The 26,656-nt window shown below is 45.5% G+C and overlaps 5 non-coding genes across 5 annotated transcripts; 4 read left to right on the forward strand and 1 right to left on the reverse strand.

Annotated features, from left to right (window-relative positions):
* Positions 1-1,270: 1,270 nt before the first annotated feature.
* Positions 1,271-1,352, reverse strand: trnal-uag (transfer RNA leucine (anticodon UAG)). The gene has a single exon. It is a non-coding gene; the product is annotated as a tRNA-Leu (tRNA).
* An 11,983-nt stretch (positions 1,353-13,335) lies between these two features.
* Positions 13,336-13,410, forward strand: trnak-uuu (transfer RNA lysine (anticodon UUU)). Its single transcript has one exon. It is a non-coding gene; the product is annotated as a tRNA-Lys (tRNA).
* Positions 13,411-13,680: 270 nt separating this feature from the next.
* Positions 13,681-13,753, forward strand: trnak-uuu (transfer RNA lysine (anticodon UUU)). The gene has a single exon. It is a non-coding gene; the product is annotated as a tRNA-Lys (tRNA).
* A 255-nt stretch (positions 13,754-14,008) lies between these two features.
* Positions 14,009-14,081, forward strand: trnak-uuu (transfer RNA lysine (anticodon UUU)). Its single transcript has one exon. It is a non-coding gene; the product is annotated as a tRNA-Lys (tRNA).
* Positions 14,082-18,116: 4,035 nt separating this feature from the next.
* trnak-uuu (transfer RNA lysine (anticodon UUU)) lies at positions 18,117-18,191 on the forward strand. The gene has a single exon. It is a non-coding gene; the product is annotated as a tRNA-Lys (tRNA).
* Positions 18,192-26,656: the final 8,465 nt, after the last annotated feature.

Below are 26,656 nucleotides of genomic sequence, written 5' to 3' on the forward strand. Positions count from 1 at the left end.
CCCTTTCCTCAATTCTCGTTTTACTGAAAAATAAAATCATCCTTTATTCACTCTGTAAATTTAACTCTGTATAAGTACCCATAAAGTTGGCACGACAGTACAGCGTGAAATACAAAAGTAATGACATTAAGGAAAACACTTTCAGGAGAGCTAATAATTTACGGCGACAAGCAAACAGTCAAAACAGAACGGCAAAGAGCTCGACTTTTTTGTGGCCAAAAATACGTATTGTCCCAAACGCCTTGTCGGAGCCAATGACAAAATGGTAGGAAATTAACAATATTGAAAAGGAAGTGGAAGTGAGGGTATTTTAACCTACACCTACTGAGAGAGTGAAGCATAAATCCAGCGTCTTGGACCGGGCGGCCACACTTGCTGCAAACCCCATCTTTGTAAGTGTAATTTTTTGGCAAATGTAAGCCCGACCGAAGTAAGTATGATGTGTTATGGGTTCCCAGTTATTCCATATCATAGCCAACCTTGACATGAAAAATGTGGAAAGCAGAGCTCGGAAATAATTTAAGCCAACAACTGCAATTCATTGGCTGAGAGAATAATCTTCTTATGCCTGTGCAGTGTGACATGTCAACGACAACTCTCCGACAGTGCAACTTGACGGAAACCAGAAGGATTGCATATTGTGACCGGCGCATCACCTCCCTGGCTTGCCATTGACAAAATACTTGTGCGTCGTTGTTAACATTTATTCTCACGCACAAACCAATGTTTACCGATGCTTTTGGGCATGATTCGACGGAACGCCGGCATGTTTACGTGCAACCGTACGTGCTTGCGCTTGCTAGGGTACATCAAATGTTGCCTGCTTGCGAGCCATATTGTTTGAAAAGTACGTGAACATACCTCAAGCAATCGTTCAATGAACGTTCTCTCCAGAGCACCAGTAACGAACAGGTTTTTCCACATTTTGTCCCGACACAGTCACTCACACGCACATGCACACAGAAACAAGACATTGCCGATGCACATTGTTGCTGTCGTCGCCATCGTAACGAGTGTGTCCCGTTGCGTTGACCGGTGACACTTTTTCTGCTTCCACCTCTTGGACAGTGTTTGATTTGACAAGATAAAGCCCAGTGATGGTAAAAGGGATAGGGTGCTATCGGAATAAATGTTGTGTATTGTTGCCACTGTCTGCCCGAGAAACGTCAAGATTTGATGGCAGTAGTCTGACATAGTGCCATCGGGAAATGCCAAATATGTCTTGTCGGAGACAATGACAAAATAGACAGCAACTATATTAACATAGAACTGGCAGTGGTGGGATTTGAACCCACGCCTCCTGAGAGACTGGAGTCTAAATCCAGCGCCTTGGACCGCTCGGCCACACTACCTGCAAACCCCATTTTTCTAAGGGGAATTTTATTCGCAAATGTAAGCCCGACCAAGGAAGTAAAATGGGATCCCCAGCATTCCCTTTCATAGCCAACCTTGACATGAAAAATGTGGAAAGCAGAGCTCTAAAATCATTAAAGCTAACAACTGCAATTCATTGGCTGAGAGAACAATCTTCTTATGCCAAGATCAAACTAAAGGATTTTAGCCCTGATATTGGCCCGATTAGCTATCGCAGCCGATTTTCCAGATCGTGTCCCGACATATGTCAGGAACGACAAAACTTCTTGTCGTGTGACATAAGCCACAAAAAACGATTTGGCCCTACGACGCCAAAGTGATGTCTGGCAAATTGGATTTTTTTTGGGGGATATCTTCCGTGGAGTGTGACAAGTCAACGACAACTCTCCGGCAGCGCAACTTGACGGAGACCAGTAGAATTGCGTATTGTGGCCAGCGCATCGCCTCCCTGGCTTGCCGTTGTCAACATACTTGCGCGCCGTTGTTAACATTTATTCTCACGCACAGCCGCTTCCTGTCGATATGCAGACTCGTCACCGTCTTTGATGAGGCCGATGACAGTGGTGTCATCTGCAAACTTCAGGGGTTTGACAGCCGGGTGCGCGGAGGTGCAGTTGTTCGTGTAGAGAGAGAAGAGCAGCAGAGAGAGGACACAACCTTGGGGCGCCCCAGTGCTGATGCTGCGTGTGGATGAGGTGGCCTCCCCCAGCCTCACCTGCTGTGTCCAGCCCATCAGAAAGCTCTAAATCCACTGGCAGATGGCAGGTGAGACGGTGAGCTGGAGAAGCTTGGATGAAAGGAGTTCAGGGATGATGGTGTTGAACGCTGAGCTGAAGTCCACTGACAAGATCATCGCGTAGGTCCCTGCACTGTCGAGGTGTTCTAGGATGACGTGCAGTCCCATGTTGACTGCATCATCCGCAGACCTGTTCGCTCGGTAGGCAAACTGCAGGGGATCCAACAGGGGACCTGTGACGCTCTTGAGGTGGTCCAGCACGATACGTTCAAAGGACTTCATAACCACAGATGTCAAGGCGACAGAGATGTAGTCATTTAGACCCGAGATTGCAGGTTTCTTGGGGACTGGAATGATGGTGGTGCGTTTGAAACAGGATGGTACTTCGCACAGTTCCAGAGATCTATTGAAGATCTAAGTGAAGACTGGCGCGATCTGGTCCGCGCAGACTTTGAGGCAGGATGGGGCAACATGGTCTGGGCCTGCCACTTTGTTAATCTTTTGTTGTTTGAAGATGCGCCTCACATCCTGTTCGTGGATGGTTAACGCAGAAGTCGATGGTGTGATAGGGGTCGGTGATGCGGCTGGGTGGGTGTGGGGTGTGAAAGTGTCCTATTCAAATCTGCAGTTGAAGGTATTCAAGTCGTTGGCTAGTGTGCTATTGTTCTCAGCTTGGAGGGATTGTCGCTTGTAATTAGTCACCGATTGGAATGCATGTCAGACTTATTTCGAGTCCTTCGCGCTAAACTGTTTTTCCAACTTTGCTGCATAGTTGCTCTTTGCAATGTTAATTTCTTTAGTCAGCTGGTTTCTAGCTCCATTATACAGGGCCCTGTCCCCGCTCTGATATGCGTCCTCCTTAGCTTGGCGAAGCTGCTTAAGTTTGGCAGTAAACCACGGCTTGTTGTTGTTGAAAGTGTGAAATGACTGATGGTACATTTTTCGCGCATTTAAGTTCTTGCCTGTATGTCGGTATTAAGTGAATTAAGCAGTGATCAGACGAGCCCAGGGTGGCACGAGGTATAGCACGGTATGCATTTTTTAGCGTAGTATAACAGTGGTCTAAAATGTTATTTTCCCTGGTAGGTGAATCGATGTAATGCTTGTATTTAGGGAGTTCGTGGTTGAATAATGAGGGGTGAGTCCGGGTGTTTTTTTTTTTCAATTTCGTGAGCGTTAGCAGTGCGGCGTTGGTGTTAGCTTGAGGCAGAATATAGGCGCCAGCAAGAATGAATGATGCGAACTCACGCGGTGAGTAGAATGGCTTACAGTTCAAAAACAGCGACTCCAAATGCGGGCTGCAGTGTGTGTTGAGCTCTGTGACGTCCGTACACCATTTTTCGTTGATATAGAAGCATATCCCGCCTCCTTTTGTTTTTTGTTTTCCCCGATGATTCCATGTCGCGGTCTGCTCGGTGAATATGGAAGCCGGGAAGCATGACTGCGCCATGGGGGACAGCGTCGCAAAGCCAGGTTTCCGTAAAGCACATGGCGGCGGAACATCCCAAGTCTTTACTGGTCTTTATCAGGAGATGAAGCTCGTCCATTTTGTTGGGTAGGGAGCGTGTATTCGTGAGGTGGATCGACGGGAACCCCAATCTGTATCCTCTCATGCAGAGTTTCACCTGGAAGCCGGTTCGCTTCCCTCTGTGGCGTCGCCTCCGGCTCCATGCGCAGAAGACCGCGGACGCCGCTCCGGTGAGTAACTCGGGGAAAAAACTGAGCGGATTTGCAAAAGTTGATGAAAGAAAGTCCGGAGTAGCCTCCCTGATGGTTAGCAAGCCTCCCCTTGTGTAAGTGAGTCATGTAATGTCTCCAAAGACGAACGAAAAACACAAAAACAAAAACAATACTAGAGAGCGCGTAACTGAGGCGACCACACTGGTAGGCGCCATCATGAATCAGGAAAGACCAAATTTGTCTTGTAACCTGATCCAGCCATGAGACAACCGGAACAGCCCTGTTGCTGGCGGCTGCCTGATATTTGTCAAACGGTAAAAGAGTACATACCAATGCCAATGACTAAAGAGCAGAGTGGTACAGCGGAAGCGTGCTGGCCCCATAACCCAGAGTTCGAAGGATTGAAACCATCCTCTGCTATCTGGAGATTGTTTTCTGTTATCATATGTCTGCTCATAGGATGTTGTGTTTTCCATCACTGGGTTTAGTTCGCACACACAGAAACAAGACATTTTACGTTTTACTCTTCGTGAGAATATTGTGCAATTAAGACTTGTCAACTCTTTGGCTGAGGCCCACGTGTAGTGACCCTTTCCTCAATTCACTTCTTACTGGAAAATAAAATCGGAATTTATTCAGTTCTGTCAATTTAAAATCACTGTGTAAGTACCCATAAATCCGGCACGACAGTTCAGCGTGAAAGACAAAGGAGATGACATGAAGGCAAACACTTTCAGGGGAAATAATATTTTACGGCAACAAGCAAACAGTCCAAACAGAACGGCAAAGAGCTCGACTTTTTTGTGGCCAAAAATATCTAGTCCTCAACGCCTTGTCGGAGCCAATGACAAAATAGTAAGACATTAACTATATTGACAAGGAACTGGCAGTGGTGGGATTTAAACCCACACCTCCTGAGAGACTGGAGCCTTAATCCAGCGCCATGGACCGCTCGGCCACACAACCTGAAAAGCCCTTCTTTTTTAAGTGGAATTTTATTGGGAAATGTAAGCCCGACCAAGGAAGTAAAAAAATGGGATCCCCGGCATTCCCTATCATAGCCAACCTTGACATGAAAAATGTGGAAAGCAGAGCTCTGAAATAATTTAAGCCAACAACTGCAATTCATTGGCTGAGAGAATAATCTTCTTATGCCTTAATCAAACAAAAGGATTCAAGCCCCAATATTGGCCCGATTAGCTATCGCAGCCGATTTTCCAGGACATATGTCAGGAACGACAAAACTTCTTGTCGTGTGACATAAGCCACGACAAACGATATGGCCCTACGACGCCAAAATGAACTGGCAAATTTGATTTGTTTTTGGATATCTTCTGTGCAGTGTGACATGTCACAAGTTGCGGCAGCGCAACTTGACGGAGACCAGAAGGCTTGCGTATTGTGACCGGCGCATCACCTCCCTGGCTTGCCGTTGACAAAATACTTGCGCGCCGTTGTTAACATTTATTCTAACGCACAAACCAATGTTTACTGAAGCTTTAGGGCATGATTCGACAGAACGCTGGCATGCTTACGTACAACCGTACTTGCTTGCGCTTGCTCGGGTACATAACATTTTGTTGCCTGCTTGCAAGCCGTATCGTATGAAAAGTACGTAAACATACCTCAAGCAATCCTTCAATGAACATTCTCTCCCGAGCACCAGTGACGAACACGTTTGTCGTCATTTTGTCCCCCCACAATATCTCACACGCACTCGCACGCAGAGAAAAAAGACATTGGTGTGTCCCGTCGCGTTGACTGGTGACACGTTTTCTGCTTCCACCTCTCGGACAGTGTTTGACTTGACAAGATTAAGCCCAGTGATGGTAAAAGACGGGATAGGGTGCTATCGGAATAAATGTCGAGTAGTGTCTGCCAGAGAAACGGCAAGATTTTGTGAGAAGTATGGCCCGAGACCAACAACCAACACAGAAGAGCAGATGACTTCATAACTTGTCACATGGGCAACCATATGACAAGGAAGCCAATAACCACAGATCTTAAAATACACGGTTGAGCTTCTCTCAGCAAGAATCATACCCATCAACCAAAACATGACTCCTCAATGACCACTTCACTTGTTACACAGGTCACCTTGAGAGAACACACTTTTATTATTGCACCATACTAATCCACCTCAGATGTTTCCTTAGGGGGACTCATTCAGGAATTGAAACCGGGACCACTCATACCCAAAGCGAGAATCACACCGCTAGACCAACAAGCCACAGGATGCACAGTAGGCCGCATTACTTTTCACGTGACGGCACTGAAAATGGCCTTTTCCAGGAGGAACCGCTCACACCCCAAGTGAGAATCATACCCCATGAACAACAAACCACACTGAGGAGCTTATGACCTCATAGCTAGTCACATGGGCCACCGTATGACAAGATAGTTAAAAATGCAGCAGATAGATTACAAACAATGTTTTGAAGGAGGGCTCGTCCAGAACCTCTCGAACCCAAAATGAGAATCATACCCATAAACCAATGATCCACAGAGAAATGAAACCCCCGTTTCTATTCTTGATGTCATGTCTGTTCCCAGCGAGGGAGCAGCAGAGTGTGGCAGCCCGACTCCAAGCCGAGTTGGTTGCCTTGAGTATGAGAGGCCGTTAGGGACATTATTCAGGATTGGCTCTCACACTTACTATTCAAATGCTTTCACACACACACAAACTACTGAATGGCTCTCATAAGGACTACTCAAACACTCTCATCCGCACGAGTCTTGCCTGCAACGAAACGTATACGTTTCAGATTGTAACGCAGCGGTGTTGAAACTCTGCCTTGAGTCCAGGAGTAAACACATGTCCACTGCGCTTTAGCCCGAAAGGCACATTTATTCGCCAGAATCCGCGACGAAATAATGGTGTCTCGCTCTTGATAGACGAGCCAGCCTCGTACTACGTCACACACGACACGGCTTCTGATTGGCCGACCATTACGTCATATCCGTCAGCACTTTCACTTTAAAAGCACTCATTTTAAATCAATGAGGAAAAGTGTTATTGAAACACAATAATCAACAAGTATACGACATATATACATTATAAATATATATGTATGGACTATACAGTATAATGCTATGTAACGCTACTGCTTAAGTTAGGCTTACAATTGCACTTTATCGCTGTTGGTCAAAGCCATATTTTATTTTGAAACCACTTTTCAACTCATAAATACACGCTCACATGAACATGTCAGATCTATTCACATACCATCCTAAAATCCATTCATAAAATATCCTCAAATCCTTTCACATTTCCATCTCAAATGCTCGCATACATCTTTGTGGGAGATTTATTTTAAGATAGATAGATAGATACATCTATTTGGCCTGCACTATGTGTATCTGCCAAGAATTGAAAGAGCAACAACTGAATTTATCAATCAATGGTGTTATTAACAATGCAGGAATCCATCCAGCCATTAACAGTGTCTTTGATGCTAATAACTACTTTGGCGTTGATCAAGAAGGCCCATTACCTGAACTGCAAACTAATAATAATGTGGTGATTCCAGAAATTAATACATAAATGGATGACATTACAATGAACATGATTCAACAACTGAACCCACTCGAAAATGATGGTAACCATGGAATAGATATTTTCTGTTCACTTCTGAACTTTATTCAATGACTGAACATTGACTATACATCTGTTAAAGAAGACCAAGGGTTTTGTTTTTTTCCCCTCTCAAGAGTTTGTGATTAGAGGTCAACTTAATGAAAATTGTCTGATTTTTGTTACAAAAATGCTTAAAAAAATTTTGTTACTTCTGTAGATTTCTTAGCCATGTACTTTCACATTTGAGAATAACATGTTCATGCTCGGCCAAACCCATATGTGTTCCCAAACGCAAAGTCGAACTTAAACAGTTCGTAAGAGGCATATAATGGCAACTTTATGCAATTAATGCACGTGTTGGCAAGAGGGAACAGAGAAAAAGCATCATTATCTCCTTGATGAAGGAACTGGACAGAAGGAGTTGGAGTAAAGCCAATAGGTGGTACCACAGATGCTCCTGTTGTGAAGGCCAAGATTTTCTCAAGTTTGGATGGCCCCTCTTCTTCTGTTAGAACTAAACAGTCGGTTAAAGTACTTAAAAATAAATATATAAATAAATAAATTTAGTGACAGTCGTCTTAAACCGTGCTGGCATACCCGGAAGAGAAAAGTGTACAACAGCTTTTACTGCATACCTCTGAAATGGGCCTTGAACCCTGTGAATGACCTGAAACATGACAATGTCATGTACCAGCAGAGCCTTTTCTGTAATCGACTGCATAGGCCTCAAACATCCTGCATTGGCCAAGTAGTCGAGCAAAGGATTTTTTTGACTTCTCGAGGTCATCAAGCGTACTTTCAGATACCTAGCATTACAAGGACAAGCAGAGGGACTTATGGCAGCTTCATTCAAGTCTTATTAAATTTTGACAACAGGGCTGGGTGAATAATTTTTTAACCCAAAATTCTCCAGACAGGGGGAGAAAGGCAAAGACATTCAAAACTCTGAAAGTTGCCCTTTAAACGCTACCCTTAAAATCTTAATACTGTGCACAAATTTTCGACAAGAAATTAAATATTCCCTTTAGGATTAATATGTTACTGCAAAACTGTCATTGAATTTAACAAATAAAAGGTGCTGCTTCCAAACAACCTTGTTTCACAAAATGCTTTCCTAACTGCGCACTGTTCCCTAATGTTGCAATAAGTAAAAAGGGAAATGCACTTTGCTATCAACACTTGCCAATTCAGCAGTGGTGGCATTCAAAGTAAAAGGTGGGTCGCTTCACCTTTCAAATTGGAAAACGAGAACTTTGCAATGTAAAGTAATTGCAATGCAGTTTAAGATGTAACAACTACCAAATTACCTTTTTTACTTTATCCATGAGTTCGGTGTCAGCTATATCTTCGACATTTTGATTTGCTGAACCATTGACCAAAAGACTAAATAGTACTGGGAAAAGGAAGTTTGGTGGTGGACCTCCATGTACCAAGCTCACTGCAATGGCTCTCCCAGCAAAGTAGTACCAGTCCCCTCTGAGAGCTGCAAAATGATAGCAGAAAAGGAAATTTAACATTGAATAAAGAAGAAAAATTCATCCATTTTCTTTTTACCGCTTCTCCTCACGAGGTTCGCGGGCGTGCTGGACTATCCCAGCGATCTTCAGGCGGGAGGCGGGGTACACCCTGAACTAGTCACCAGCCAATCGCAGTACACATAGAAAAACAATCATTGGCACCTACGGGCAATTTAGAGTCTTTGGTGAACCAAGAATGCATGTTTTTGGAATGTGGGAGGAAACCGGAGTGCCCGGAGAAAAGCCATGCAGGCACGGGGGGACATGCAAACTCCACACAGGCGGGGCCGGGATTTTAACCCCGGTCCCTAGAACTGTGAGGCAGATGTGCTAACCAGCCGACCAACGTGCAGTCAAAAAAAATTTATCCATCCATTTTCTACCGCTTATCCGAGGTCGGGTCGCGGGGGGCAGTAGCTTTAGCAGGGACGTCCAGACTTGCTCTCCCCAACCACTTCATCCAGCTCTTGGCGGGGGGATCCCGAGGCGTTCCCAGGCCAGCCGAAGGATGTAGTCTCTCCAGCGTGTCCTGGGATGTCCCCGGGGTCTCCTCCCGGGGGGAGGAGACGCCACCTCACCAGGGAGGCGTGCGGGAGGTATCCGAATCAGATGCCCCAGCCACCTCATCTGGCTCCTCTCGATGTGGTGGAGCAGCGGTCACGACCCACAGCTCATGACCATAGGTGAGGGTAGGAACGTAGATCGACCGGTAAATTGAGAGCGTCGCCTTTCGGCTTAGCTCCTTCTTTACCACAACGAACCGATACAAAGTCCGCATCACTGCAGATGCTGCACCGATCCGCCTGTCGATCTCCCGTTCCATTCTTCCCTCACTCGTGAACAAGACCCCAAGATACTTGAACTCCTCCACTTTTTGCAGGATCTCATCCCCGACCTGGAAAGGGCATGCCACCCTTTTCCGACTGAGGACCATGGTCTCAGATTTGTAGGTGCTGATTCTCATCCCAGCCGCTTCACACTCGGCTGTGAACTGCTCCAGTGAGAGTTGGAGCTCACGGCTTGATTAAGCCAACAGAACCACATCATCAGCAAAAAGCAGAGATGCAATACTGAGGCCACCAAACCGGACCCCCTCTATGCCTTGGCTGCGCCTAGAAATTCTGTCCATAAAAGTTGTGAACAGAATCGGCGTCATCCTTTTCCATGGAAGCCTATCTCCTGCATCCTCCTCTCGAACATCAACTGCCATCATGTCTTCCCTCACAACATCCATCAACCTTCTCTTTGGTCTTCCTCTAGCTCTCTTGCCTGGCAGCTCCATCTTCATCATCCTTCTACCAATATCCTCACTATTTCTCCTCTGGACGTGTCCAAACCATCAAAGTCTGCTCTCTCTAACTTTGTCTCCAAAACATCGAACCTTGGCTGTCCCTCTGAATGAGCTCATTTCTGATTTTATCCAACCTGGTCACTCCGAGAGCGAACCTCAACAGTCTTCATTTCCTGCCACCTCCAGCTCTGCTTCCTGTTGTCTCTTCAGTGCCACTGTCTCTAATTCCGTACATCATGGCTGGCCTCACCACTGTTTTATAAACTTCGCCCTTCATCCTAGCAGAGACTCTTCTGTCACATAACACACCTGACACCTTCCTCCACCCGTTCCAACCTGCTTGGACCCGTTACTTCACTTCCTGACCACACTCCCCATTGTTCTGGACGGTTGACCCCAAGTATTTAAAGTCCTCCACCCTTGCTATCTCTTCTCCCTGTAGCCTCACTTCTTCCCCCACCACCCCAACTCATTCATGCACATATATTATGTCTTACTTCGGCTAATCTTCATTCCTCTTTTTCCACTGCATGCCTCCATCTTTCTAACTGTTCCTCCAGCTGCTCACTGCTTTCACTGCAGATCACAATGTCATCTGCAAACATCATGGTCCACGGGGATTCCAGTCTAACCTCATCTGTCAGCCTATCCATCACCACTGCAAAAAGGAAGGGGGTCAGGGCTGATCCCTGATGCAGTCCCACCTCCACCTTAAATTCATCTGTCACACCTACAGCACACCTCACCGCTGTCCTGCTGCCCTTGTACATGTCCTGTATTATTCTAACATACTTCTCTGCCACGCCAGACTTCCGCATGCAGTACCACAGTTCCTCTCTGGGTACTCTATCATAGGCCTTCTCTAGTTCGAGAAAGACACAATGTATCTCCTTCTGACCTTCTCTGTACTTTTCCATCAACATACTCAAGGCAAATAATGCATCTGTGGTACTGTTTCTAGGCATGAAACCATACTGTTTCTCGCAAATACTCACTTCTGTCCTGATTCTAGCCTCCACGACTCTTTCCCATAACTTCATTGTGTGGCTCATCGACTTTATTCCTCGATAGTTCCCACAGCTCTGCACATCACCTTTGTTCTTAAAAATGGGCACCAGCACACTTTTCCTCCATTCCTCAGGCTTCTTCTCACGCACAAGAATTCTATTGAACAAGCTGGTCAAGAACTCCACAGCCACCACTCGTAGATGCTTCCATACCTCCACAGGAATCTCATAAGGACCAACTGCCTTTCCATTTTTCATCCTCTTTAATGCCTTTCGAACTTCCCCCTTACTAATCATTGCCACTTCCTGGTCCACCACACTCTTCTACTCTCAATTCTCTCTCATTTTCATCAACTCATTTCATCAACTCTCCGAAGTATTATTTCCATCTAGCTAGCACACTGCTGGCACCAGTCAACATATTTCCATCTCTATCCTTAATCACCCAAACCTGCTGCACATCCTTCCCATCTCTGTCCCTCTGTCTGGCCAGCCTGTATAGATTATTTTCTCCTTCTTTAGTGTCCAACCTGACATACATGTCATCATATGCCTCTTGTTTGGCCTTTGCCACCTTTACCTTTGCCCTGTGTCGCATCTCAATGTATTCCTTTCGCCTCTTCTCGGTCCTCTCAGTGTCCTACTTCTTCTTAGCTAACCTTTTTCCTTGTATGATTTCCTGTGTGGTTCCACCACCAAGTCTCCTTCTCTCCTTTCCTGCCAGAAGATACACCAAGTACTCTCCTGCCTGCCTCTCTGATCACCTTGGCTGCAGCGGTCCAGTCTTCTGTAAACTCCTCCCGTCCACCGAGAGCCTGTCTCACCTCTTCCTGAAAAGCTGCACAACACTTGTCCTGTCTCAGCTTCCACCACATGGTTCTCTTCTCTGCCTTTGTCTTCCTAATCTTCCTCCCCACCACCAGAGTCATCTTACACACCACCATCCTATGCTGTCCTGCCACACTCTCCCCTACCACTACCTTACAGTTGGTAACCTCCTTCAGATTATATCGTCTGCACAAGATGTAATCCACCTGCGTGCTTCTACCTCCGCTCTTGGAGGTCACCCAATGTTCATGCCTCTTCTGGAAAAAAGTGTTCACTCACTACAGCCATTTGCATCCGTGTTGCAAAGTCTACCACCATCTGTCCCTCCAAGTTCCTTTCCTGGATGCCGTACTTACCCATCACTTCTTCATCACCCCTATTACCTTCACCAACATGTCCAGTACAATCTGCACCAATTACGACTCTCTCTCTGTCTGGGATGCTCAGAACTACTTCGTCGAGCTCTTTCCAGAATTTCTCTTTCACCTCTAGGTCACATCCTACCTGTGGAGCATAGCCACTAATCACATTACACACAGCACCCTCAATTTCAAGTTTCAGCCTCATCACTCGATCTGATACTCTTTTTACCTCCAAGACATTCTTACCCAACTCTTCTTTTAAAATAACCCCGACGCCATTTCTCTCCCCACCTCCACCATGGTAAAATAATTGAAACCCTGCCCAGAAGCTTCTAGCCTTACTGCCTTTCCACCTGGTCTCCTGGACACACAACACATCAAACGTTCTCCTAATCATCATGTCAATCAACTCCCGAGATTTTCCTGTCATAGTCCCAACATTCAAAGTCCCCACATTAAGTTGGAGGTTCTGTGCTTTCCTTTTCTCTTTCTGCCGAAGAACCCGCTTTCCAACTCGACTTCGACCCACAGTCGCTGAATTTCCAACGGTGCCCTGCAGGTTGACGGCACCGGTGGCAGACGTTGTTAACCCGGGCCACGACCGATCCGGTATGGAATTCTTTGGATGAACGCTCATATTTGTTTGGCAAAGTTTTAAACCGGATGACCTTCCTGACGGAACCCTCTGCATTTATCCGGGCTTGGGACCGGCCAACAGTTTGCACTGACTTGTGCCGCCCATAGGGCTGCATTTTCACTCAGACACTTGAACACTTCAAAACACCCAACACGTTCATCTATGCACCACACACTCTCACTTTGTCCTTGGGTATCTCATGTCAGTAGCATACATGTCTTTTAATCTGATGTTCTGTCTTTCGAGTACCTGTTTATTCAAGTGTCGGTCGCTTGCGGCTTAATTTGAACATCGTCTCTCCGCAGCTCACTCCCTCATTTACTCTAACTCCTGGATAGCTCAGTCGGTTGAGCATTAGACTTTTAATCTGATGGTCCAGGGTTCAAGTCTCTGTTTGAGTTACCTGTTCAGGTGAGCGAATTCTTAAGCAGTTGTTCACTAAATATCACGCAGGGACTTTAATTCAGACACTTGAATACTTCCAAACACCCACCATATATTCATCGATGCACCTCTCACTTTCTGACTTTGACCTTGGGTATCTCGGTCATTCACATACTTGGCTTTTAATCTGATGTTCTGTCTTTCGAGTACCTGTTTAGTCAGTGTCAAATTTGCTTGCGCTTAATTTGAATCTCGTCTGCTCACTTCACTCCCTCATTGACTGTCGAACCTGGATAACTCAGTCGGTAGAGCATCAGACTTTTAATCTGAGGCGCCAGGGTTCAAGTCCCTGTTTAGATGACATATTTCTGAAGAAGTTGTTCTCTAAATATTACGCAGGGACTTTCACTCAGACACTTGAACACTTCAAAACACCCACCACATATTCATCGATGCACCTCTCACTTTCTGACTTTGACCTTGGGTATCTCGGTCATTCACATACTAACCTTTTAATCTGATGTTCTGTCTTTCGAGTACCTGTTTTTTCAGTCAGATTTGCGTGCGCTTAATTTGAACCTCGTCTCCTCACCTCAATCGCTCACCAACTGTAGAGCCTGGATAGCTCAGTCGGTAGAGAATCAGATTTTTAATCTGAGGGTCCAGGGTTCAAGTCCCGGTTCAGGCGACATAAATGTTAAGAAGTTGTTCACTAACTATCATGCAGGTACTTTGACTCAGATACTTGAACACTTCCAAACACCCACCACATATTCATCGATGCACCTCTCACTTTCTGACTTTGACCTTGGGTATCTCGGTCATTCGCATACCAGGTTTTTAATCTGATGTTCTGTCTTGCAAGTACCTGTTTTGTCAGTGTCAAATTTCTTGCTTGCGCTTAATTTGCACCTCGTCTCCTCAGTTCACGCCCTGGTTTACTCTAGCTCCTGCATAGCTCAGTCGGTTGAGCATAAAACTTTTAATCTGAGAGTCCAGGGTTCAAGTCCCTGTTTGAGTTACCTGTTCAGATGACATAATTTTTAAACTGTTGTTCACTAACTATCACGCAGGTACTTTGACTCAGACACTTGAACACTTCAAAACACCCACCACATATTCATTGATGCACCTCTCACTTTCTGACTTTGACCTTGGGTATCTCAGTCAGAAGCATACCTGTTTTTTAATCTGATGTTCTGTCTTTCGAGTACCTGTTTATTCAGTGTCGGGTCGCTTGCGCTGAATTTGAACCTCGTCTCAGAATCAGAATCAGAATCATCTTTATTTGCCAAGTATGTCCAAAAAACACGCAAGAAATCTGTCTCCGGTAGTTGGAGCCGCTCTACTACGACAACAGACAGTCAATTTACAGAACACTTTGGAGACAGAAAGACATTGACAAAAAAAGAAAACAGTCACTGAGCAGTAAAGAGTTGCTAGTTATCTGGTAATGCCGGTAAAAAAAAAATGTTTATTTTTAAAAAAAATTTTGACAATTGACATTGACAAAAAACAAGTGTGCAAAAAGATGCAGACTCCTCTAGCACTGAGAGCAGTTCGAATGACTAATATTGCAATAGTCCAGTGCAATGACCAATGTGCAAAGGGCGCTGAGACTTCAAGGAGTGTATGACGTTTAAAATGACGAGTAGTGCGATAATCTGGGACAGTGTTGGTTGTGCAAATGTTACAGATACGCCTCAATCAGTGTGCAAATGGAGCAGATGCTACTCTGGCATGAGTGGCCAGTATATGCAAATAGTCCAGCATGGCGAGACAACTACAGTGAGTGCACGAGTAATACATAATTGGCCCCACAGAAATGTGACAATGAACTCAAGTCAAAAAATTGCCAGCATGTTGTAATGGAATTGTCGGTCAGGTGTTTAAGAAGTTAATCGCAAGAGGGAAGAAGCTGTTGGAATGTCTACTAGTTCTAGTTTGCATTGATCGGTAGTGCCTACCTGAGGGAAGGAGCTGGAAGAGCTGGTGACCGGGGGGCGGAGGGTCCGAGAGGATTTTGCACGCCCTTGTCTTAGTTCTGGCAGCGTGCAAGTCCTCAAGGGTGGGTAGGGGGGTACCGACAATCCTTTCAGCAGTTTTGATTGTCTGTTGCAGTCGGAGTTTGTCCTTTTTTGTAGCAGCACCAAACCAGACTGTAATGGAAGAACACAGGACTGATTCGATTACCGCTGTGTAGAACTGTCTCAGCAGCTCCGGTGGCAGGCCGTGCTTTCTCAGAAGCCGCAGGAAGTACATCTTCTGCTGGGCCTTTTTGAGGACGGAGTTGATGTTGGTCGCCCACTTCAGGTCCTGAGAGACTGTAATTCCCAGGAACTTGAAGGTCTCACGGTTGACAGAAGGCAGCTGGACAACGTGAGGGGCAGCTGTGGCGAAGGGTGCCTCCTGAAGTCCACGATCATCTTCACAGTCTTGAGCATGTTCAGCTCCAGGTTGTCGGCCGCACCACAGCTCCAGCCGCTCCGCAACCTGTCGATATGCAGACTCGTCCCCGTCCTTGATGAGGCTGATGACAGTCATGTCATCTGCAAACTTCAGGAGTTTGACAGTCGGGTTCGCTGAGGTGCAGTCGTTCGTGTAGAGAGAGAAGAGCAGCGGAGAGAGGACACAACCTTGGGGCGCCCCAGTGCTGATGCTGCGTGTGGATGAGGTGGCCTCCCCCAGCCTGACCTGCTGTGTCCTGCCCTTCAGAAAGCTGTAAATCCACTGGCAGATGGCAGGTGAGACGCTGAGCTGGAGAAGCTTGGATGAAAGGAGTTCAGGGATGATGGTGTTGAACGCTGAGCTGAAGTCCACGAACAGGATCATCGCATAGGTCCCTGCACTGTCGAGGTGTTCTAGGATGAAGTGCAGTCCCATGTTGACTGCATCATCCGCAGACCTGTTCGCTTGGTAGGCAAACTGCAGGGGGTCCAGCAGGGGACCTGTGACACTCTTGAGGTGGTCCAGCATGAGACGTTCAAAGGACTTCATGACCACAGATGTCAAAGGGACAGGCCTGTAGTCATTCAGACCAGAGATTGCAGGTTTCTTGGGGACTGGAATGATGGTGGAACGTTTGAAACAGGATGGTACTTGGCACAGTTCCAGAGATCTATTGAACATCTGATTGAAGACTGGAGCGAGCTGGTCCGCGCAGACTTTGAGGCAGGAGGGGGACACATGGTGCGGGCCTGCCGCTTTGTTCATCTGTCCTTTTCAAATCTGCAGTCGAAGGTATTCAAGTCGTTGGCTCGTGTGCTATTGTTCTCAGCTTGGGGGGATCGTCGCTTGTAATTAGTCAGCGATTGGAATGCATGACAGACTGATTTAGAGTCGTTTGTGCTCAACTGTTTTTCCAACTTTGCTGCATAGTTCATCTTTGCAATGTTAATTTCTTTAGTCAGCTGGGTTCTAGCTCGATTATATAGGGCCCTGTCCCCGCTCTGATATGCATCCTCCTTAGCTTGGCGAAGCTGCTTAAGTTTAGCAGTGAACCACGGCTTGTTGTTATTGAATGTGCGAAATGATTTTGTTGGTACACACACATCTTCACAGAAACTGATATAGGATGTAACAGTGTCCGTATATTCATCCAGGCTGCTAGCTGAATTTTCAAAGACACTCCACTCTGTGCAGTCTAAACAGCTTTGAAGTTCCATCTTGGCTTCATTGGTCCACTTTTTGACTGTTTTCACTGAAAGCTTCGCGTATTTAAATTCTTGCCTGTACGTCGGTATTAAGTGAATTAAGCAGTGATCAGACGAGCCCAGGGCTGCACGAGGTATAGCACGGTATGCGTTTTTTACCGTAGTGTAGCAGTGGTCAAAAGTATTATTTTCCCTGGTAGGACAGTCGATGTGCTGCTTGTATTTAGGGATTTCATGGTTGAGTTTAGCTTTGTTAAAGTCCCAGAGAATAATGAGGGGTGAGTCCGGGTGTTTTTTTTCAATTACGTTGACTTGTTCGGCGAGCGTTGGCAATGCGGTGTTCGTGTTAGCTTGACGCGGAATGTCGACTCCAGCCAGTATGAATGATGCGAACTCACGTGGCGAGTCGAATGGTTTACAGCGACTCCAAATGCGGGCTGCAGTGTGTGCTGAGCTCCGTGACGTCCGTACACCATTTCTCGTTGATATAGAGGAATATCCCGCCGCCCTTTGTTTTCCCCGAAGATTCCATGTCGCGGCGGTCCGCTCGATGAATGTGGAAGCCGGGAAGCATGACGGCGCCATCGGGTACAGCGTCGCAAAGCCAGGTCTCCGTGAAGCACATGGCCGCGGAAAGTCCGAAGTCTTTACTGGTCTTTAACAGAAGATGAAGCTCGTCCATTTTGTTGGGTGGGGAGCGTACATTCGCGAGGTGGATCGAACGCCAATCTGTGTCCTCTCTTGCGGAGTTTCACCTGAACGCCGGCTCGCTTCCCTCTGTGGCGCCGCTTCCGTCTCCATGCGCCGAAAAACGCGGACACCGCTCCAGTGAGTAACTCTGAGAAAAAACTGAGCGGATTTGCGAACGTTGGTGACAGAAAGTCCGGAGTAGCCTCCTTGATGGTTAGCAGGTCCCCCCTTGTGTAAGTGAGTCGTATAAAGTCTCCAAAGACGGACGAAAAACACAAAAACAAAAACAATATGAGAGAGCGCGCTCCCGAGGCGACCACACTGGTTGGCGCCATCTTGGTCACATGGGGTCTCCTCAGCTCACTTCCTTGTTTACTCAAACTCCTGGATAGCTCAGTCGGTTGAGCATTAGATTTTTAATCTGAGGGTCCAGGGTTCAAGTCCCTGTTCGAGTTACCTGTTCAGATGAGATAATTCTTTCGAAGTTGTTCACTTAATACCACGCAGGTACTTTGACTCAGACACTTGAAAACTTCAAAACACCCACCACATGTTCATCGATGCACCACACACTCTCACTTTGACCTTGGGTATCTCGGTCAGTAGGATACCAGGCTTTTAATCTGATCTTCTGTCTTTCAAGAACCAGTTTAGTCAGTCATTTCTTGCGCTTAATTTGCACCTTGTAGCCTCACCTCACTGCCTCCCTCATTTACTATAGATACTGGATAGCTCAGTCGCTAGAGCATTATACTTTTAATCTGAGGGTCCAGGTTTCAAGTCCCTGTTCAGGTGAGATAATTTGTTGTTCACTAAATATCACGCAGGTACTTTTACTTGAACACTTCAAAACAACCACCAGATGTTCATCGATACACCACACACCCTCACTTTGACCTTGAGTATCTCGGTCAGTAGCATAACAGGTTTTTAATCAGATTTTCTGTCTTTCGAGTACATTTCGTCAGTTTTGCTTGAGCTTAATTGGAACCTGGTCTCCTCACCTCACTTCCTCATTCACTACTGATCCTGGATAGCTCAGTCGGTAGAGCATCAGACTTTAATGTGAGGGTCCACGGTTTGAGTCCCCTGGTCAGGCAACATATTTGCACATTATAGATAGAGGAGAGAGAGAGCCCTGTCTCTCGTCCCAGTAATCAGCACCACCTCGGCCGCGCACTTCTTGTCAATCAGCCTTCGTCATCACCTGCATTGAAGCCTGCCAGATCCAAGACTCCACTGCCAGAGTATTAACATTCACCTGTGGTACACCGGCTCGCAACTTACATGTAAGCGACACCGCTCCTCGCAATATTTCTGACCTCCCTCTGTGTTCTTCCTTGTCCTCAGTGCTCCTTCCGTGTTCCCCGCCTTGTTGACCTTTTCCATCACGCCGCCAAGCCATCCACCTGATCACGCCACCGCCTACTGCACGCTCCCTGTCTCGACGACCCGCCGGTACGCCTCAAGGATCCCCCTTTGAATCTCTTCTCAATCCACCGTTCGCCACAAACTTCTTCAGCCTCCGCCTGCTTCTGCCTCCAGTTGAAATAAACACCGTCGTATCGTGACACAAATATACAACACCAATTCCAATGGAGTTGGGACGTTGTGTTGAACAGAAATAAAAACAGAATATAATGATTTGCAAATCATGTTACACCTATATTTAATTGAATACACTACAGAGACAATATATTTAATGTTCAAACTGATAAACCTTATTGTTTTGCAGCAAATAATCATTAACTTAGAATTTATGGATGCAACACATTACAAAAAAGCTGGGACAGGAGGCAAAAAAGACTGAGAAAGTTGAGGAATGCTCATCAAACCCTGTTTGGAACATTCCACAGGTGAACAGGCTAATTGGGAACAGGTGGGTGCCATGATTGAGCTTCCCTGAATTGTTCAGTCATTCACAAGCAAAGATGGGGCGAGGTTCACCTCTTTGTGAACAAGTGCTTGAGAAAATAGTTTAAGAACAATGTTCCTCAACGTACAATTGCAAGGAATTTAGGGATTTCGTCATTTACGGTCCATAATATCATCAAAAGGTTCAGAGAATCTGGAGAAATCACTGTATGTAAGCGGCAAGACCGAAAACCAACATTGAATGCCCGTGACCTTCAATCCCTCAGGCGGCATTGCATCAAAAACCGACATCAATGTGTGAAGGATATCACCACATGGGCTCAGGAACACTTCAGAAAACCAATGTCAGTACAACAGTTCGGCGTGACATCCGTAAGTGCAATTTAAAACTCTACTATGCAAAGCAAAAGCCATTTCTCAACAACACCCAGAAACGCCGCCGGCTTCTCTGGGCCCGAGCTCATCTAAGATGGACTGATGAAAAGTGGAAAAGTGTTCTGTGGTCCGACGAGTCCACATTTCAAATTGTTTTTGGAAATTGTAGACGTCGTGTTCTCAGGGCCAAAGAGGGAAAAGAACCATCCGGACTGTTATGGACGCAAAGTTCGAAAGCCAGCATCTGTGATGGTATGGGGCTGTGTTCGTGCCAATGGCATGGGTAACTTACACATCTGTGAAAGCACCATTAATGCTGAAAGGTACATTCAGGTTTTGGAGAAATATATGCTGCCATCCAAGCAACGTCTTTTTCATGGACGTCCCTGCTTATTTCAGCAAGACATTCTGCACGTGTTACAAAAGTGTGGCTTCCTAGTAAAAGAGTGCGGGTACTAGTCTGGCCTACCTGCATTCCACACCCTGTCTCCCATTGAAAATGTGTGGCGCATTATGAAGCGTAAAATATGAATACAGAGAACCCAGACTGTTCAACAGCTGAAGCTGTACATCAAGCAAGAATGGGAAAGAATTCCACCGACAAAGCTTCAACAATTAGTTCCAAAATGTTTATTGAATGTTGTTAAAAGAAAAGGTGATGGAACACAGTGGTAAACATGACCCTGTCCCAGCTGTTTTGGAACATGTTGCAGCCATAAAATTCTAAGTTCATGATTATTTCCTAAAAACAATCACGTTTATCAGTTTGAAAATGAAATATCTTGTCTTTGTAGTGTATTCAATTAAATATAGGTTGATCATTTACAAATCATTGTATTCTGTTTTTATTTATGTTTAACACAACATCCCTACAAAGTCACTGGTGGTGGAGTGGTACACTCGCCTGACTTTGGTGCGGGCAGCATGGGTTCAGTTCCCACTCAGTGATGGTGTGAATGTGAGTGTGAATGGTTGTCCGTGTCGCTATGTGACCTGCGACTGACTGGGGACCAGTTCAGGGTGTAGCCTGCCTTTCGCCTGAAGTCAGCTGGGATAGGCTCCTGTTGTCACGTTCGTGGTTTGGGCGAAGGCGAGGAATGCAAGGCAAGAACATGGTGGACCCAATTGCAGGGAAGCAGTGAGGCAAGGCAGGAGTGCGGGAGTCTCAAAAAATAATATTTAATATTTCAAAAAGGGCAAACAAGGATATTGGATAAAGCAAAACTACACAAAGCCCCACAACAGATAACAACCAAACCAAAGTAACAAAGAAACACTTGAATATCTTAAACCGGAAACAAACTATGACCTGTGAGTAAGACGTGGAACAGATAGGGACACTGACACCTGGCAATGACATACTTCCACAGGAATGTCATTGGGACCAACTGTCTTTCCATTTTTCATCCTCTGTAATGCCTTTCTAACTTCCCCCTTACTAATCATTGCCACTTCCTGGTCCACCACACTTGCCTCTTCTACTCTCCATTCTCTCTCATTTTCCTCATCCATCAACTCCTCGAAGTATTCTTTCCATCTATCTAGCACACTACTGGCACCAGTCAGCACATTTACATCTCTATCCTAAATCACCTGCTGCACATCCTTTTCATCTCTGTCCCTCTGTCTGGCCAACCTGTAGAGATCCTTTTCTCCTTCTTTAGTGTCCAACGTGGCATACATGTCATCATTTGCTTCTTGTTTGGCGTTTGCCACCTCTACCTTTGCCCTATGTCGCATCTCAATGTATTCCTTTCGCCTCTCCTCGGTCCTCTCAGTGTCCCACTTCTTAGCTAACCTTTTTCCTTGTATGATTTTCTGTACTGTGAGGTTCCACCACCAAGTCTCCTTCTCTCCTTTCGTGCCAGAAGATACACAAATTACTCTCCTGCCTGCCTCTCTGATCACCTTGGCTGCAGTGGTCCAGTCTTCTGGTAGCTCCTCCTGTCCACCGAGAGCCTGTTGCACCTCTTCCCAAAAAGCTGCACAACACTCGTCCTGTCTCAGCTTCCACCACATGGTTCCCTGCTCTGCCTTTGTCTTTCATAATCTTCCTCCCCACCACCAGAGTCATTTTACACACCACCGTCCTATACTGTCGAGCCAGACTCTCCCCGACTACTACCTTACAGTCGTTAACCTCCTTCAGATTACGCTTCTCCCTCCGCTCTTGTCGGTCACCCTATGTTCCTGCCTCTTCTGGAAAAAAGTGTTCACTCCAGCCATTTGCATCCTTTTTGCAAACTCTAACACCATCTGTCCCTCCAAGTTCCATACCTGGATGCCGTACTTACCCATCATGTCTTCATCACCCCTATTTCCTTCACCAACATGTCCATTACAATCTGCACCAATCGCGTCTCTCTCTCTGTCTGGGATGCTCAGAACTACTTCATCTACCTCCTTCCAGAATTTCTCTTTCTTCTTTAGGTCACATCCTACCTGTGGGGCATAGCCACTAATCACATTAGACATAACACCCTCAATTTCAAGTTTCAGCCTCATCACTCGATCTGATACGGTATTCACCTCCAAGACATTCTTAGCCAACTCTTCTTTTAAAATAACCCTGACTCCATTTCTCTTCCTATCTACACCATGGTAAAATAATTAAATAACCCTGCCCATAAACTTCTAGCCTTACTGCCTTTCCACCTGGTCTCCTGGACACACACTATATCAACCTTTCTCCTAATCATCATGTCAACCAACTCCCGAGATTTTCCTGTCATAGTCCCGACCTTCAAAGTCCCCACATTCAGTTTTAGGCTCGGTGCTTTCCTCTTCTCTTTCTGCCGAAGAACCCGCTTTCCACTTCTTCTTCTTCGACTTCGACCCACAGTAGCTGAATTTCCCAGATTTTCCGCAGCCAGGCCAAACATGGAGTCCTTCTGTCCGTCTATCCTGGTGGGGATGACCTTGTCCCATTTTCCGGCTTTGTTGACGTCGAGATACGTAGAGCCTCAGATTTTGCTGTCCTTCTTAATGTACTGAGGCACTCCCACCACAATATCCTCGCAGTTCTCAAACAACAGGTAGCTGCAGTTTCCTGGAATGTGAATTTTTCGGATGACTTTTTACATCTACCTTACTGTACTTTACTTATTTCTGACGACTTTGTCTTGACTGTTCTTAAAAGTCATTCACTGCCAGCCTTCTGAGTTAACATGGATATTAGACATCTAAAGCAGTCAATGGCAGTGAAATTTGTAGATTTTTCAGGTATTTGTATATTACTTGAGTATTTAGTTCATGACGACATTTTACTTTTACTCCCTACATTTAAAAAAAAGAAGCAGATCAAAAGATATCTGTACTTTCTACAACTTGCTTCTTTTCAGTATGAGCACTCTGTAAGCCAATAAGAGGTCAACTATTTTGTGTGCAAAGACAGGCAAAATGTATTTGGACCTTTTAATGAAGTACATTTTCATAGTCTGTACTCTTTGACTTTGACTTAAGTACAGGAGTTGAATGAGTTCTAAGTTTCTGGATTTTGATTTAAGTACAGAGTGATGCGTGAGTGCTTCACCGAGGTAGCTGCTGGCAGGAGTGGGGACGAGATCAAGGTTCTTCTCATTTTCATCCCCTGCCTCGAAAGGCCCGTCATCGTAAATGCCCATCTCGAGGCATTCTCGCTCCACATTCTGAATTTTTTTTAACTTCTTCCACCACGAACTTTGAACTTTTATCCTTGACTGAGTTGACTGTAATGCCCCGTCAAATTTCAAGCTTAACATCGATCTCCCAGCATTAAATGTAACAAGCAATCACGTATTCATAAGGGTCACCTTTCCAGTTGTATGCTCCAGGAGCCCCAAAGAAGAAGTAATGGTAGTCTTTTGTCAAAAGTGGCGGAGAGGCCCTGCTGGCAGGAGCAGAACATCTCGTGACTTGCTGTCATAGAAATGCCAGCCTCCTCCGTCCTCGCTGGAGTAAGGATCGATTTTCAAATCCCACGTAGCAGCGGCCGATGATGTCCCAGGATTCGAGCCTGTGGGAAAGGAAAGGCGCAGTTGCAAATGCACTTTTCAACTGTTCATTTGTTCAAACACTTTCGTAATGTGTTTCAACAGGGTTTTTAATAAGATTAAGTGCTTTTAAATGATTTCGAATGTGTTTAAAACCTCTGGAAGACTGTGGAAAATAAATGTTTATATGGTTTCTCAATACTGCAGTTTCACCTATTGTAGGTGGGTCTGGAAGGTATCCGGGAATTCACTGTACAGAGAATTCCACCAGTTTGTGTCCATAGGATAGCAATGGAAGATAATATATATAGATATATTATTATTATGATCTGATTCATCACTTTTGATCACTTGTTATGTATTAGCTAGAAAAAAGTTTTCAGATTTTGTGCTTTGAACTCCGGTCATTTCATTAGGTACACCAGAAAACTCGAAGAAGTTGTATATTAAGATCTGTATTTACAAAAACGAATGGAGAGGAGCTGGACCCAAGAGCAGGGGGAGGCAGATAGGTAATGATGAACAGCTTATTAGGGAAAGTAATGGAGGTGGCCCTCGGTGCGTTGGCGGGCAGTGGAGGAAGGGACGTGCAGCAGGCAGAGGCGATGACAGGCGGCGTGGTGTGTTAAGGATGTAGCAATTATGAATGTAATTACAAGGTGTTTCCATTTTCCAAACCATGCCGTAGCCCAATCTTCCAGGGGGTTGGAAACGCCTGTTGAATCTGTCATTTCACCAGCCAAAGTTTTCAACCCATATCGGGCTCTCATTACTTTTCCATCCGGGTTGTGTTGTTGGGAATAAAAGTGCAACATTTTGGACCAAACATTGCACAAACACCATTCTTTTCGGCAAGGATCATGTCAACGACCATGCGGTTTTGTATTGCCATTAGGGAAGCGGGGGCCAATTGTTCAGCTGAGCCTTCAATGGCATCACTGGTTAAGTTTACTGCTCTTTGCCTGTTGAATCATAATTTGGTATTTTATTCTATTCATTATTGCATTATGGTTTTTCTGGCCCTTAATGCCTTTGTCCACCATTTTTTGTTGGGTCCACCTGCCGGTAAAATGGGTGGTTTGTCCCCATGTCTGACACCATGTGTGACTATATGGCAAATTCGCATCGGGTCTGTACCGTCTGGTCGAAACATAAGTAGATGTCTGTTCCTCAATACGAGCTGTTATAGCCTCCACAGTTAATCACTTCGCATAAGTTGAAAACATAAGCATTGTTTGTTCCTTCCTTGTGATTAATTGTAATTTGGAATGGTATTCCACATTTGCTTGGTACCCTTTCTCCTACTACATGAATTGTTGGTCGACTAAATTCCCCGTTTGCCGAATGCAACTTGAGGCAATAAATGCAACACTAATGAAACAATCAAAGTGGTTTGGCAACACGACATTGTGACCTGTGGAACCAGGTTGTCCCTTTTCCTCCAAGTTGGTAGGCGTGTGAAGTCCTCGCAGTCACGGTGAATGGTCCCGTCCACCTTGGTTCAGACCACTTCCTCTTTATCACTCGAAGTCAAACAGATGCAGGTGGATTATCACCGTCCGACTGGATGCCAGCAAAGCTGGACAGAACACCTCTTCATTGATCAAAGTAAGACAGGCGCGACAAGGAAGAAGGTGATTCAAAAGATGAGCCAAAACTGGACCAGGAAAAGAAAAGCCATGGTATATTTCGAAAGGGCTGAGTTTGTGTGTACTATTTACAGACGCTCTGATGGACATGAGCACAATTGGGAGAGCTCTCAATCACGACGTATTTGACTGTGCACAGCATTTAGCCAGTATTTGTTTTAAAGTTGCATTCATACGTTCAACGACTCATTTTGTTCGCTACGAGTTCAATTACAGCCCATCCAGCCACTAGTTCCCCATTGTTTTTCCTATAACAACAACCATCCGTAAACAACTTTCTCCCTTCCTTCAACGGTTCCGACAATAAATCTGAACGACATGCTTTGTCTTTTCCAGCCTTCTCCTCACACTAATGCATTCCTTCAGTTACACCGTAAGTATTGACACACTGTTAGTACACTGTTGTGTACTAACAGTACACTGTTAGTACACTACAGTTAGTGTTGTTAGTACACTGTTGTGTACTAACACCTGTCAATACTAACAGATACACTGTTAGTATTGACAGGTGTAAACTGAATATGCGGTTGTTCCAACAATAATATTTTCATTTTTCGCTTGTTTGAAAAGGTAAATCGTCGTGAGTTGATGAAAGCGGTTGTGGAGTGTGTGGTGTACGCAGAGCGGGTGTATAAGCACCACGTGTGCATTTTTCGATACGAGGCGCAGCTGCTGCTCCATACCTCTCGCAGTCAGATGCATGTGCTACTATTGGTTCTAACAAAACATTCATGTGTTGTCGTAACTTTCTTTCGCCCCGTAATAGTTGGTACAAAACTGCAGCGGCAGGATGAATTTTGTTAGAGATGTCTAAATGAAACGGTAGTTTATAGTTAGGAAGTGCCAAAGCAATGCGAGGTGCAGAAAATGGAACCATTTTGAACCAAGGCAATAAATCCGATGTCAGGTGAACCACTGCTGCAACACCTTTTCGTCCCACAACCATTCTATCACTTGGTAAAATGCCATGACTGTCTGATAGTTTTTCAAAAATTCTTGTTGATAAATCAAATCGTGTTCTCTATCATAGAACAAGGTACAATGTGGAGG

Source organism: Phycodurus eques, unplaced genomic scaffold, assembly GCF_024500275.1.
Source record: "Phycodurus eques isolate BA_2022a unplaced genomic scaffold, UOR_Pequ_1.1 contig_72, whole genome shotgun sequence".
NCBI classification, from domain to species: Eukaryota; Metazoa; Chordata; class Actinopteri; order Syngnathiformes; family Syngnathidae; genus Phycodurus; species Phycodurus eques.